We start from the raw sequence: 16,173 nt of genomic DNA on the forward strand, positions 1-16,173 counted from the left end.
AGTATTATACTGAACTGAACGTATCCCAAATCAAACATGCTGTCTATCATATTGTTATTGCTATTGAACAGTGCTATCTAACAGTCCCTCTCAGCAGAATGTATGCTAGTTTTATAAAAAGTGTTTGCAGTTTGCAGTAAAATACAATCCCACTAACATTCGACCTATTTTTAACACCAATGTTATAACATGAATAGCTATTCTTTTCTTTATTTCTGCTTCAACTTCAAACTTTCAACAATACAAAGTTTCAGAGGTTGTGTACCTGGAAATATTTGACAATTGAAGGAAAGGGGGAGTCAACAGAATATAATGACAACAAAATGCAGCAGCAATCACAGCACTATCAGTAGCAGCAGGGCAGAAATAGCAGCAGACAAAGCAATACAGCAAGAACCCAGCTCGAGTGCAGAGATGCAACTATAGCCAATAGAAAGCAATAGCCAAATAACAGCAACACCCAGTGGAGTAGAATCAGAACTCCAGATAGTAGTAAACCAATGAAAGCACTCAACTAATAGACACAACTGAGATTTCAAAGGATCAGAATTGGCTTGAACAAATTGAAACAACTGAAAACCCAATAACAATAGGAGGAAGAAGGTTTCTGATTGTTGGTTGTATAGCTTCTATCCCTTAACCTCTCTCTATCTCTGTTTGTGTTTTTCCTATTCAGCTCTTAAGGTTCAATGTCTATCCTTTTGTGTGTGTGTGTATGTATTTCTATCTCTCAATCCTGTCTCTAATTCTGTCTGTATCTCCAGAATTTCAACTCTCCTCTATCTATGCTCTCTCTGACCTCTATTATCAGATGGTATCCTTTTCCTCTCCTCCCTTTTTGTCTGTCTGTCTCCCTCCATTCTCTTATCCCAATCCCCCCTTTTATATCAGCCTCCCATCATCAATCAGAACATCCTCCCATGTGCTCCCTTATTTTCAGATTCCATTTACTATTTAAATAAGAACACCAGCCCATGATATTCCCTGGCAGACTTACTTTTAGGCAAGGTTTAATATTTTTGAACTAAAATAAGGTAATGGGCAGCAGAATGTAGTCTGACAGCACATGCTGTCAAACTATTTAATTCAAAAACATTTAGGCAGGGCACAGGCTGTGCACAAAATGCACATGTTGTGCATAAGTGCACATGCTCTCCAATTTCAGAACTGTGACTAAACAGAACATTGCTCTTTTACACTTCTGATTCAAATTACTAATTATAAGCACTAAACTCAGTTCCTAAGTGATTCAAGCCATGCTTATCAAAAGTACATTGATTTGTTATCGTTCGGACAACTGAAACTAATTGACGACATATGTCGACCCGACTATACTAGTTATAACACATACAATCGTAACCAAAAATCAGACATTTAACAGTATCGACACATGATTTGAATTACACTGACTAAGCAAAGTGGTACCCGAGGAATCAATTAGTCAGTCCAAATTTGAAAATCAGCTAGTTGCCCAATACTTACATACACATTATCAAAACAAATGGAAAGACTCAATCAAACAGCAGAGGTTCAAGCAAAGTGGTCAAGGCACAGTTGCTAAAAGTCAAGGACACAAACAAAACATGAACAGACCTTTACCACAATCAGATGAACCAACACAAATAAGAAAAGAAAGAACTCACCTTAAACCTTGAAAAATCAAAACCTCAAACCGGACTCGGACAGACCTTTCTTAAGGCTGAACGGACTTTAATCGAAGTGTTTCTCAAATGAGAAACACTTTGATTAAAGTCCATTAGACCTTAACCTCTTCGGTTCGAACGGATATGGACCAGTGACGAAGAACCAACAAATTCCAAAACTCAGATCTGGGATTCATGCTTCCCTGATCAGATTCGGACCAAACCAAGTATGGTTTGGTCACGAGGGGGGTCTGGGGAGTGTCTGGTATGAAACTGGGGTTAAACTGAATAGATCGAGTTTTGACTCGAATCTTCAAATGAAGATTCGAGAAGGTGGGGAGGGATTCGAACTACATGGTTGATAGATTTGGGTTCAGGATGGCAAGGGCGTTCTAGGGTGTTAAGGGGAGGGTCACCGGCGTTCATGCCGCCGGCTTCCATGGTGAAGGATACAGGGGCGGCTCTAGGGTTTGATGGGGGATGAGGTTGAAGACGGAGGTCGGGGTATTGGATAGGGGGGTAGGGTATGTTAAGGGCTTATATATGGAATGAGTAGGCGGATCTCGACCGTTAGATCAATTTAGATCTACGGTCTGGATCTGATGGCTTAAGTGGAACGGTGTCGTTTCGAGGGTAAGGGGTTTGGGTTGGTCCGGGTGGAAACGGGTCGGGTTCCTCAGTGGGTTGTGGGGAAATGATCTTGGCCGTTGATCAATCTGAGATCAACGGCCCAGACCACACTGGATTAAAACGGTGTCGTTTAGACACCCTGGGCATCCACTGGTGTTGGACCGGGCAGGCCTGGGTTTGGGCTGAGTTTGTTTGGGCCAATTTTGTTAAAATTGGCCCAAGTCCGGAAGGGAAGGGGTCTTTTCTTTATTTTTTTTATTATATTTTTTTTTATTTATTTCCTTTTTCTTATTTATTTTAAAAACAAAACTAAGCCAAAAAATCAAATTAAAATTAAATACACACTCAATACAATTATTTGCACACACACTAAAATATTTCAAAACAGGTAAAGTCAGACCAAATAAATCAACGGACGAAAATGCCTATTCATGATTTTCTATTTAACGACCGGATTACGGTTTGAATTATGCAGGACACATATATTTTTTGAATTTCATTTTAATAAAGTAAATAAATAAAAATGGGCCAAAGTCACAAATAAATCAACAAGGTGCCGCACAGAAATCCGAAATTGTACAGCAGGGCCAATTATATTTTTTTTTATTTCTTTTTGGAGCGATTGTCGTGCGAAAACAAAAATCACGTGCTCACAGCTGCCCCTCTTTGTTCGGAAACCCGAAGGGTTTTCGTGCAAAGATAAAGTGAGCGTGTATGAGCGATTTTTGCCTATAGAACACTCCGTATGAAGCATTTTTTGAAAGATCTGACCGAATCTTGCTTCAAAGATTTCCTACATATCCTGGGCTAAACAGGAATCAGGTCAATGTAGTTCGGGAGGTTTTGGTAGCTGGGACTACCATGGGATTGCAATGCTTGCTGCTACTACTGCTGTTGTTGCCACTGCTACGTTACTGACCGCCTTATTACAACCAAATGGAAATTGGAAACTGAGCTAACTACTTATGTGTTGTCAACTGCTAGTTACAAGATTCCTATCTATGATTCTTTTACGACTTGATCTTGGGTCTTAGCTGATTCTTCTTGCAGACTCCGATCTGAATCTTGATGCTTGCGAGTTGTGGTGACCTGTTTAATCTCTGGGATACTGAGTGAGGCGCGACTGGCAGGGTTATGGACCTTAATTAAATGCTGGAGTCAATCCGCCTTCCATTTAATCCGAATCTTGGGACACCTCTTTTTCTTCTTTGATTTTGAGTTGAGACTCATCTCGTGGGTCATTTCGATCCGTGTGGCTTGAGGTTAGACCTGCGGGAAAAAACAAACAAACGAACGAAATTTCTGCCCCAGTTTCACTAGGAAAATTTCGTTAATTATTCACCAGGAAGTTCATAAAATTGATAAGAGAGGATATGCATGCTCAGTTCAGGGTTGGAGCCCTGACACCGGCTAGCTGGGGAGAGGTTCGGTTTGGGGTTTAAAACCCTAACGCCGAACAAAGGAAGAATTCAGTTTAAAGTTTAAAACCCTAATGCTGATTGCATGGGAAAGCTCAGTTTAGAGTTTAAAACTCTAATGCTGGCTGAAAGGAAAAAGTTCAGTTTAGGGTTTAAAACCCTAATGCTGATTGCATGAAAAAGCTCAGTTTAGAGTTTAAAACTCTAATGCTGGCTGAAAGGAAAATTCAGTTTAGGGTTTAAAACCCTAATGCTGACTAAAAAGGAAAATTCAGTTTAGGGTTTAAAACCCTAATGCTGATTGCATGAAAAAGCTCAGTTTAGAGTTTAAAACTCTAATGCTGGCTGAAAGGGAAATTCAGTTTAGGGTTTAAAACCCTAATGCGACTAAAAAGGAAAATTCAGTTTAGGGTTTAAAACCCTAATGCTGATTGCATGAAAAAGCTCAGTTTAGAGTTTAAAACTCTAATGCTGGCTGAAAGGGAAATTCAGTTTAGGGTTTAAAACCCTAATGCTGACTAAAAGGAAAATTCAGTTTAGGGTTTAAAACCCTAATGCTGATTGCATGAAAAAGCTCAGTTTAGAGTTTAAAACTCTAATGCTGGCTGAAAGGAAAAAGTTCAGTTTAGGGTTTAAAACCCTAATGCTGACTAAAAAGGAAAATTCAGTTTAGGGTTTAAAACCCTAATGCTGATTGCATGAAAAGGCTCAGTTTAGAGTTTAAAACTCTAATGTTGGCTGAAATGAAAATTCAGTTTAGGGTTTAAAACCCTAATGCTGACTAAAAAGGAAAATTCAGTTTAGGGTTTAAAACCCTAATGCTGATTGCATGAAAAAGCTCAGTTTAGAGTTTAAAACTCTAATGCTGGCTGAAAGGAAAATTCAATTTAGAGTTTAAAACCCTAATGCTGACTAAAAAGGAAAATTCAGTTTAGGGTTTAAAACCCTAATGTTGATTGCATGAAAAAGCTCAGTTTAGAGTTTAAAACTCTAATGCTGGCTGAAAGGAAAATTCAGTTTAGGGTTTAAAACCCTAATGCTGACTAAAAAGGAAAATTCAGTTTAGGGTTTAAAACCCTAATACTGATTGCATGAAAAAGCTCAGTTTAGAGTTTAAAACTCTAATGCTGGCTGAAAGGAAAATTCAGTTTAGGGTTTAAAACCCTAATGCTGACTAAAAAGGAAAATTCAGTTTAGGGTTTAAAACCCTAATGCTGATTGGCTGGGGATAAAGCTCGAGAATACTACACGATCTATTTTTGAGTTTTCTTGTTTTAATAGAAGATAAAATGGGGTTTTGCGGGAACTTACCTTTTGAGTGAATTCCTTATTGCCAAAATGTTTCTTGTATCCGCGTACCTTCTTCTTTGGGCGATACCTGCTTCTTGCACGGTTGTCTTGGATTAAAACTTGTTTCAACTTCTCAGACAAAGAACAGCTGTTAGTTCGGAAATGACGGTCGGTTCGGTGACCTTGATCGTTCCCAATTGCTTCGTTGCGTCTTTACTTCTGTTGCGAAGTCCCGCCATTGATTCGATTCGAATGGCGAAACCTTTAGACTACACAGGCTTGTATTTCCGGATTCTGTGATGACTTGCTTCGTAAGGCCCCCTTTTTTTTTCTTTTTTTGTCCCGTTTTGCTTGGAGGTTCTCAACGGGGATTTTATTGGAGGTATTTTGTGGGGATTTGTACAAAAGGGAAGCTCTGTGGGGAATATTTACAAAGTGGATTCTTTGTGTGGATTTTTGTACAATGGGCATGCTGGGGATTTATTTCAAAGCGGGATTTCTAGGATTTGTTGGGGTAAGCTTGTTGGGGAATATTTACAAAAGGACTCGCTGGGATGTGCTGGGGAGATTCCATTTTTTTTTTTTTGGGGAGATTCTGTGGGAGATTGTACAAGACTCTGTTGGGATTTGTACAGGGGGAGACTCTGTGGGGATTTGTCCGAAGGTGGACTTGCTGGGGAAGATTTCAAGATTTCTCTCTTTTTCCTTTACTCCGGAACACCATCAAACGTCATGATTCATCATGCTTGGGTAATCATATCAACGAGATGAGGTACTTTCCTTCATGAGATGGGATTCCGTGCAAACAAACCTACCACCTGTCCTTTCCGGTGTGTCCTGAACTCGGGGTTAAAATGTGAAAGGGATTCGAAAAGAAACAAAGAAAAGAGAAAACAAATCAGAAAAAGAATACCATTTCCGGGACGAGAAAGACTTATCTGAGGAAGATAACGCTGGCTTTAAATGACATGACATGCTCTTTGGACTGGACGTCCGACCTTCCATGAACTTGCATTTTCCTGAACCAGAACAGATTTGTGATTCCAAAACCGGTGGAACTTTGCCAAGACCTTCTTGGGGTGGCGTCATTCCTTTTCGGCCAACAACGCCCTTTGCGGGTTTTCGCTGGCTGACCTCTCTCATTTCTCTTCCTGTCATCGCTTGATAGCACTCTTTGCGAGTTTTTACTAAACAAGCTCTCTCATTTTGGTTTCTCTACTCCCGTCGCCTCGTGGTACCCGAAGGTTTTCACCGCCGAGACTCTCTCATTTTATCTCTCTCAATTCAGAGTGTGATGGTCTTTGTTTGTGACGCTTATTGATTCCCCATCATATTTGGTAATTGATTTGAAGGTTTGTGCTTGGTAAAGAGAGGTAGATGATACTAACTCCTAAACTGCTCGACGTGCCCCAGTTTCAATTTCAGGGTGAATGGGATTTTATTGTTGGTGTGACTGAACCTCAGGGAGAGGCTGCCTACGTATCCTTTCGGAATCAAGTCAAATGTAGTTCAGGCCTCAATCAAATTTTGTTTTGTTTTTTTTTCTTTTTTTTTTCTTTTTTTTTCTTTTTGTAGAGAGGATTGGGTAGTGTTTGGGAGTAGTGGGGGATAAAACCTTCGCCATTCTCAAACGTGTCAGGACCACTGGAGTATGATTTAGACGTAGTACCTCTTGACTGCATCTGCATTTACTGCTGTGTCGGGGTCATTTCCTTCGATATCACCTAAATACAATGCTCCTCTTGGCAATATTTTCCTTACGATGTATGGGCCTTTCCAATTTGGGGCAAACTTTCCTTTTGCTTCTTCATGATGCGGCAGAATACGCCTCAGTACCAATTGTCCTACTTCGAAATTCCGGGGTCGGACTTTCTTGTTGTAAGCACGGGCCATCCTTCGTTGGTATAACTGTCCGTGACAAACTGCAGCCATCCGCTTTTCATCAATCAACGTCAATTGCTCTAACCGAGTCTTAACCCACTCGCTGTCCTCGATTTCTGCTTCGACAATGATTCGAAGCGAAGGAATTTCTACCTCTGCCGGTATTACAGCCTCGGTCCCATAAACCAAAAGATAAGGAGTCGCTCCCACCGATGTGCGTACCGTAGTGCGGTACCCCAATAATGCAAAAGGTAACTGCTCATGCCACTGTCGGGAACTTTGTATTGTCTTCCTCAAAATCTTCTTGATGTTTTTATTTGCAGCTTCCACAGCACCATTGGCTTTTAGCCGATAAGGAGTGGAATTCCTGTGTGTTATCTTGAATTGCTCGCACACATCTCCCATCAAGTGACTGTTCAAGTTTGCCGCATTATCTGTAATGATAGTCGCAGGAATACCGAAGCGACAGATAAGATTTGAGTGCACAAAATCCACTACAGCTTTCTTGGTGACCGACTTGAGAGTGACAGCCTCTACCCATTTCGTAAAGTAGTCTATGGCAACTAGTATAAACTTGTGTCCGTTTGAGGCCTTTGGTTCAATTGGTCCAATGACGTCCATGCCCCAGGCGACAAATGGCCATGGTGCGGACATGGGATGCAGTTCCGTGGGAGGTGCATGAATCAAATCACCGTGCACTTGACACTGATGACACTTCCGAACGAAACTAAAGCAATCCTTTTCCATGGTCATCCAGTAATAACCTGCTCTAAGGATCTTCTTCGCTAAGACATACCCGTTCATGTGAGGTCCGCACACACCTGCGTGTACTTCGTGCATGATCTTTCTTGCTTCCTCGATATCGACACATCTTAAGAGATTGAGGTCTGGAGTCCTCTTATATAACAATTCACCGCTCAAAAAGAAACCACTTGCATGTCGCCTAATGGTCCTCTTTTGATCTCCAGTAGCTTGCTCGGGGTATTCTTGCGTCTTCAGGAACCTCTTGATGTCATGGTACCAAGGCTGCGTATTTGATCCCGCCTCGATTACACTGCAGTAACCGTGTCTTTCCTTGATTTGGATCTCCAAAGGATCGACGTGGGCGTTGCCCGGGTAGGGTAGCATAGAAGCCAGAGTAGCAAGTGCATCTGCCAGTTCATTGTGACACCTCGGAATATACCTGAACTCTATTGAGGTAAAGCGCTTGCTGAGGTCCTCTACATGTTGTCGGTATGGGATAATCTTGACATCCCGAGTTTCCCACTCGCCTTGAACTTGCCGGATGATCAGGTCAGAATCTCCCATAATCAGTAAGTCTTTGACATCCTGATCGATTGCCATATGTATGCCCATAATGCAGGCTTCATATTCAGCTATATTATTTGTGCAGAAGAAACGAAGTCTAGCTGTGGCGGGATAATGCTGACCGGCAGGTGAGATCAAAATTGCCCCAATCCCTATACCCTTGGCGTTCACGGCTCCGTCAAAGAACATCTTCCAAACATGAGCTTCCTCCGAGATCACTTCTACGGTGTTTACCTCTTCATCTGGAAAGTAGGTATCTAATGGCTGGTATTCCTCATCGACCGGGTTTTCGGCCAAATGATCTGCTAACGCCTGGGATTTCATTGCCGTGCGAGTGACATAAACTATGTCGAATTCCGTAAGCAAGATTTGCCATTTAGCCAGTCTCCCAGTAGGCATTGGTTTCTGAAATATATATTTCAAGGGATCCAACCTGCTTATGAGGAATGTAGTGTGGGCTTGGAGATAATGCCTCAGCTTTTGAGCAACCCATGTGAGAGCGCAGCATGTCCTTTCCAGCAGAGTGTATTTGGCCTCGTAGCCGGTGAATTTCTTGCTCAAGTAGTAGATTGCTTGCTCCTTCTTTCCGGTTACTTCGTGTTGCCCGAGGACGCAGCCGAAAGAGTTCTCCAAGACTGTCAGATACAAGAAAAGTGGCCTTCCTGGTTCTGGAGGTACCAAGACTAGGGGATTCGAAAGGTATTCTTTGACTTTATCAAAGGCTTCTTGACATTCAGTTGTCCATTTGATCGCCGCATCTTTCCTTAACAGCTTGAATATGGGTTCACACGTGCTTGTCAGCTGGGCAATAAACTGACTGATGTAGTTCAGCCTGCCCAAAAGACTCATCACGTCTTTCTTCGTTCTCGGGGGAGGTAGATCTTTGATAGATTTTATCTTAGTCGGATCTAGCTCGATACCTCTTCTGCTTACGATGAAACCCAAAAGTTTACCCGACGGAACTCCGAAAGCGCATTTGGCTGGATTTAGCTTCAAGTCATACTTCCTTAGCCTCTCGAAGAATTTCCTCAAGTCTTGGATGTGATTATCCTGCGTCCTGGACTTGACTATTACATTGTCCACGTACACCTCTATTTCCTGATGCATCATGTCATGGAAAATGGCGGTCATGGCCCTCATGTAAGTAGCCCCAGCATTCTTTAGACCAAATGGCATGACCCGATAACAGTAGGTGCCCCAAGGCGTGGTGAAAGCGGTTTTCTCGGCGTCCTCTTCATCCATCAGTACCTGATGATACCCAGCATAACAATCTACAAAAGACTGTATCTCGTGTTTGGCACAATTATCAACGAGGATGTGGATGTTGGGCAGCGGGAAATTATCTTTGGGACTTGCTCTGTTCAGGTCTCGGTAATCTACACATACCCGAGTTTTCTCGTCCTTTTTCGGTACTGGAACCACATTCGCCAACCATGTTGTATATTGGACTACCCGGATCACTCCTGTTTTCAGTTGCTTGGTGATCTCCTCCTTAATCTTGTCACTGATCTCAGTTTTGAACTTTCGTTGCTTTTGTTGAACTGGAGGACAATCAGGATGAATTGGCAATTTGTGAACCACTAGATCGACACCTAGTCCCGGCATGTCATCATATGACCAAGCAAACACGTCTTTGAATTCGAAAAGAAGTTGAATTATCGCCTCTCTCATTTTCTTGTCCGTGTGAATGCTTATCTTGGTCTGCCGGATTTCTTTCGGGGTTCCTAAATTTACCGGTTCAGTGTCATTCAGATTTGGCTTAGGTTTATTCTCGAAATATTCCAACTCTCGGTTTATCTCCCTAAAAGCCTCTTCCGCATCATATTCTGGTTCTGGGTTCATTAATTCGCAGTTAAATAGCTCATTGTGATCTGGGCGTGAAGTCCGCAAGCATGTCATATTTAAAGCCGCATTATTAGGACTGAAAAGGAAGATGAAAGGAAAACTAATAAAAATCAGAACAAAGAAAGAATAGGAAAGCAATGATGATTTTTTTTTGTATATTTTCTTGGAAAATTGGAAGACAACAACGTTTACAACTAGGAACAACAATTGAAAAGAAGAAAACGTTCAAGTCATGTCCCGGGGATAACTTGTGATACAGGAAAGGTGGCAGGACAGGTCTACCCGGACTTCCGTCTAGTTGGGAATGGCGTGATCTCCCAGTTTTGGAGTTTGGCGTTTGGCCCCATGTACATCATCTCAGCAGTGCTCGTGCCTTCGCCTGGTTGAACCATGTGGACCTCGTAGAGCATTTCCCTCATTGCCGCACATATTTCCTCGATTTCCTCAGCTGTGAAGACCTCATCATCTTCTTCTTCAGCGTACATTGGCCTGACAAAAGTCGCATGTAAATCCGGCAGTGGTTGAGGCAACTTCCAGCCCTCATTTCTCCTTTTCTTTGCCCATTTTTCGTCTGTTGGAGTAGGTTTGAAACCTAGTCCAAAAGGTTTCTTGATGACTGGCAAAGTAACGGGTTCTGTTATTCCCTGAAGGGTTCTCCCAAGTCCCTTCCCTGGCCTGAATCCGTGCCGGATCATCTCTTTGGCTACCATGACCGAAGCGTTAGATAAGAAAGGCTGGGGGAAAGGTACTCCCTCTTCGTGCTGCTCGGCCAATACCACCTCGAAAGCTTGATAGACCGTATGTTCGCTCCCTTCTCTCGGTTCAAGATACGGAATGGATGGGTCCCGGTAAATGGCATGTTCGTCTTCCCCATGGACGACGATTTCTTGGTCTTCGTACTCGAATTTCACCATCTGGTGAAGAGTGGAAGGCACGGCTCCTGCCGCATGGATCCAAGGTCTGCCAAGGAGGAAATTATAGGATGTGTCCATGTCGATCACCTGGAAGGTTACTCGAAATTCGACTGGTCCTATGACCAACAACAGGTCTATTTCTCCCATGGTATCTCTCTTGATGCCATCGAAAGCTCTCACGCAGACGTTATTGGGTCGGATTCTTCCTGCCCCAATTTCCATTCTTTGTAGCGTGGAGAGCGGGCAAATGTCAACACCTGATCCCCCATCCAGCATTACTCGCTTGACATAGTAGTCCTCGCATTTCACTGTTAAGTGTAAGGCCTTGTTGTGTGCTGCTCCTTCCGGGGGTAAATCATTCTTATTGAAAGAGATTTGGTTGACAGCGAAGAATCTTTCTGTCATCCGCTCTAGTTGCTCCACCGAGGTTTTGACCAGTACATATGCTTCATTCAGGGTTTTCAGCAGGATCTTTTGATGCTCGTTTGACTTCATTAATAACGACAGCATGGATACTTGCTCAGGGTGCTTGCGTAGCTGATCTATCACTTCGTAATCCGGCATCTTCATCTGTTGGAAGAACACTTCCGCTTCTTCAACACTCACGGGCTCCTTTGGAGGGAAGCGCCTTTGTGTGGCGTTGTTCAGTTCTTGGGTATTTGAGTACCCTCCAACGAAAGTATTTTCTGGAAGTTCTTCCATGACCTCCTTACCTTTGTATGTTACCAAAGTCTTTTGATAATTCCACGGCACTGTGGACGGGTTGGTCATTGGCTTTTGTGGCACGCGTCCGATAACCACTGGCTCATTCAGCCGAGGTGGTTGAATCGTCCCCCGGACCACATAGGCCCCTTTTGGCACGTACATAGGTTTTGTCTTTTTGATCCCGAAGTTCTGCGTCTTCTTGGCTTGACCCCGCGGTATGTAAAGAACTCCACCCTTTGCTGGTACCACTTTCTTCTCCACCTTCTTTTCAGGCTTGCTTTCTGCAGCCTTGACCTCCTCCCCCCTTTCTGATTTCTGGTCTATTTCAGGCCTCCTCCCCGTGTCGACAATGGCAATTATGGCTTTCAAAGCAGGGTCGAACTCTTTGTCTTCACAAATCATGCCGATCAACGACCCATTATTGTGAGCGGGCAATGGATTGTTTGTTACATTCGGGATCTCCTCGTCCCTTAGCACTATCTTCCCCTGCTCTATCAAATTTTTGACCACTCTTTTCAATGACCAGCAGTCATTTGTATCATGTCCCTCGGCCCCTGAATGATAGGCGCATCTGACTCCGGCTTTGTAAGAAGGAGATGTCGGGTTTTGCCTTGTTTGAGGGATGGGTTGCAAGAAACCCAACTGGACCAACTTTGGGAACAAAGTTGAGTATGGCTCACCGATGGGCGTGAAAGTCCACCGTCGAGGTGGCTCTTGGGGGCGGTAGTTATTCTGCGGGGGTTGTGGGTTATAGTGGTTGCGATAGTGAGGCTGATTTCTGGGAGGTGGAGCTGGGCCTCGGTTGGCTTGTTGTGGTGGATGGTTATAAGGTTGGGCATTCATGACCATATAAGGTTGATGAGCATATGCCACATTTGAGTGGGGGTAGTAGTGTTGTAGGGCCCTTTCCGGAAAATGGGGCCTGGGATGACGATACTCCCTTGCTTCAGAGGCTGCCATAGCCGTTTCTTCCTTCTTCTTCCCCCTTGTCGTCCCTCCAGACCCGCTTTGGACGGCCTGGGAGGTTGCCCTTAGGGCTGCTTGACTCAGAATCCGACCCGTTTTCAGCCCATTCTCTACCATCTCTCCTATCTTGATTGCTTCCGCGAATGGCTTACCCATGGCCGACATCATGTTTTGGAAATAGTCAGACTCTTGAGCCTGGAGAAAGGTAGTGACCATTTCCACTTCATCCATGGGAGGCTTCACTCTCGACGCCTGTTCACGCCACTTAATAGCATACTCTCTAAAGCTTTCCGAAGGCTTCTTCTTCAAATTCGACAGAGAGTTTCGGTCTGGCGCAATGTCGATGTTATACTGGAATTGCTTTACAAAATCTCTGGCGAGATCATCCCATATATGCCATCGGGACATTTCCTGATCCATATACCATTCCGAAGCTATCCCTACTAAGCTTTCCCCAAAATACGCCATTAGCAGTTCTTCTTTTCCGCCGGCTCCCCGCAATTGGTTGCAGTATTTCTTAAGATGTGCAATGGGGTCACCGTGCCCATCGTATTTCTCGAACTTGGGGGTCTTGAAACCCGTCGGCAGGTGCACGTGAGGGAACATGCACAGGTCGGCGTAAGAGACGCTCTTTTGCCCGCTCAATCCTTGCATATTTTTCAGACTTTGCTCAAGGCTTCTCATCCTTTTGGCCATTCCATTTTGTTCTACAACTCTGGGGTTCTGATCCTGACCTGGTACGAGCTCGCATTGAGGTGGTAGAGGATTAGTACTGGTAGCGAACCTATTTGGTTCCATTGAGAACGACGGTGCTTGGAATGTAAAAGAGGATGAGTCAAGGCTTGGCTTGTATGTGGCAGGCTGTGCCGTAGCTGGGCAAGGCGATGCAGTAAAGATGTTCATGCTTTCATCACTGGCCGACATTCGGGGATGAGGCTCAGAAGGTGATCCTGCAGAGAAGGCGGAGGTGGCTGGGTACCCAAATGGGGTGGCAGGGTAATTTATGGGGACATTAGAAGTCCCACTTGACCTGGAGAATAGTTCAGGGAATCCGGGGACGACACTTGGCGGCTCTTTCCCATTGTTCCAGTCATCCAACATTTCCAACATGCGGAGCCGTAGGATCCTATTTTCCTCCGCAGTTGCGGATTCAGGTGTGAGGACGGCTGAGATTGAGCTCTCCTCAGAGACGGGGACTGTTTGCAATGGAATTTCCGAAGACATTTCCACACTTCCTTTTGACCTGGTGAAGTAAGTGTGAGTACTGCTTCTGGTCCTAACAATAGGTAGTTGAACACCTCTCCTTGACCTCGTGAAGTATGAGTGCGAGGCCAGACTTTCACCAAACCAACCGTCTTTTCAAAAACCCTGGGAAAAATGCTCAATGACAAACGCACGGTTAATTCTGCAGCAAATAATAGATAGTTAATCTCACGTTGGGCATGATGCACCTATACAGTTAAGTGGATTACTATATGTTTGCTACGAGAGCATGCGTCATTCCGGCATTTTTCTCTTATTAGTTTTTCCCTTTTTTTCTTTTCTTTTCTTTTTCTCTTTTGTTTTTCTTTTATTTATTTTATTTATTTTATTATATATATATATATTTTATTATTTTTGTAGTAAAAGAAATGCGACCGGATTCGATGAGGATTGCCTACGTATCACGATGCCTACGTGAATCAGATCATTACGTAGTTCGAAAAACACCAATGGACGTAAAAGAAACAACCTCTTCATTGTTGAAATGTTCTATTACAAGCTGCATTCTGCAAAAGAAAAAAAAAGCAAACTTGGAAAATGAACCTAGACTCAAAATAGACTGAAAATCACCTTGATGAAAAAAAAACAGGCAGAAGATGCTAAAATACAGATTTGACCTATGAATGCATTATGGTTTTAAAGATTGGTTTCCGCGGGGCATCGTTCGGCCTCGCCGCGGTCCTAGGCGTGAGATCCCTATCAAGTTGCTCCAGCTCGTGCATAGTCTGCTTGACATAACCCATTACTGCCGAGAGGACGGTAGCGCTGGACATATTCTCACATCGTAGACATCGTCTGGTGATGGCATGGGCAATGGCCTTGATCCTATCTCTGGTTTGCTTCTTCTCTATGAGTAGGTGCCTTATCTGATCACTGCACATCTTGAATACCTGTGAGTCCTGTATGTGCTGATCCCTCAACTGTCGCACTTCTTCCTTCATTTGGGCCAACAAGTCGTAACAGTATCTACTCTCCATTTGGAAATCCCTGGCCTGTTTAACTGCTTTAAACTCAAGTGTAGCCATCTCCCTCTTTATTTTGGAAACAACCTTCTCGTGGTCACGTTTCAATTGGTTTAAACATCGGTGATGCTTATCTACTCTTGTTTCCCACTGTGCCTTGAACTCTGCTATGATGTTTTCAGATTTCTCCAAGCCATCTCGCCATTCCCTGATTTCACCTTTTAGCCCTTTTATCAGCTGCTCATCCGATCGACGCCTTGGTTGTTTATCTGCATCCAACCTTATCTGTTTGATCTGGGCTCTGAGCATTTCATTTTCTTGAGTTAACCTGTTCCGCTCTCCCAGATCGGTAGCAATTTGCACGCTGTGCTCGTATTTCATGCCTTCTACTTGTTGCTTTAATCTGCTGATTTCGGCACAATAACCTCTTTCCTTTGCTAACCAATCCCAATGCCTTTGCGATGACTCGGTGAAATCCTGGATGTGGGGTCTCTTAGCTGGCCTTTCATGCTCGAGTTCCCTTCTATACCATGCAAGGTAACCTGGCGCCGTTTCTCCCTTGGCTCGATCCCGCACGCAAGTATCTGATTTCAAATATTGACCCTCATTCCAGATTTGGCGAATCTTTGCTTCTGGGAACTGTCCGTTAGGACTTATCTCAACTGCTTGAGTGCTTAGGTCTTCCTCATGAGGTACTGTCTGGCATCTGCCGAACTGTCTTAAAACTCGGCAGGGTGCGTAAGGTTGAATGCTCTTAAGCCCCATCAGTAAGAAATGAGTTTTAGCTGCAGACATATATAGGATCTCATCAACAGGCAACCATCCCAACGTCCATTGTATTTGGCTGGCAGTAAGAGTTTGCAAGAACGAGGTCCATGCCAGAACTCCTTTGGGCCAAATGATCTCTCTGGTTCTCGTGTAAGATTCTTCTATGCGGGTTTTTTCCGGGGAACCATGGCTCAATACCCCGGAATGATGGCAGAGGTGCTCGGTCATCCATATCTGTAGGAGCAAGTTACAACCTTCGAAGAAATTTCCCCCAGCTTTACAAGCTGTGAGAGCTCGAAAGATGTCAGATACCACCATTGGCGCGAGAGTGCTGCCACTTTGCGTGAGTAAAGTGCTGACGACCCCAGATATCTTCAAATCAATGTTTCCATCTTTTCTCGGAAATACCAGAAGACCCAGAAACATTATCATGAACGCCACCCGTCTGTGCTCATCCCACTTCTGACGAACTCCTTTGCTGCACAGTTTGTTGATTGGATTATTGAATCCCCCCTCGTGACCGTATCTATCATATATGAAGCATGGAGTACAGAATCCGGCTGCTAGATCCGGGTTGTGG

Source organism: Nicotiana tabacum, chromosome 22 (genome assembly GCF_000715075.1).
Source record: "Nicotiana tabacum cultivar K326 chromosome 22, ASM71507v2, whole genome shotgun sequence".
NCBI lineage: Eukaryota > Viridiplantae > Streptophyta > Magnoliopsida > Solanales > Solanaceae > Nicotiana > Nicotiana tabacum.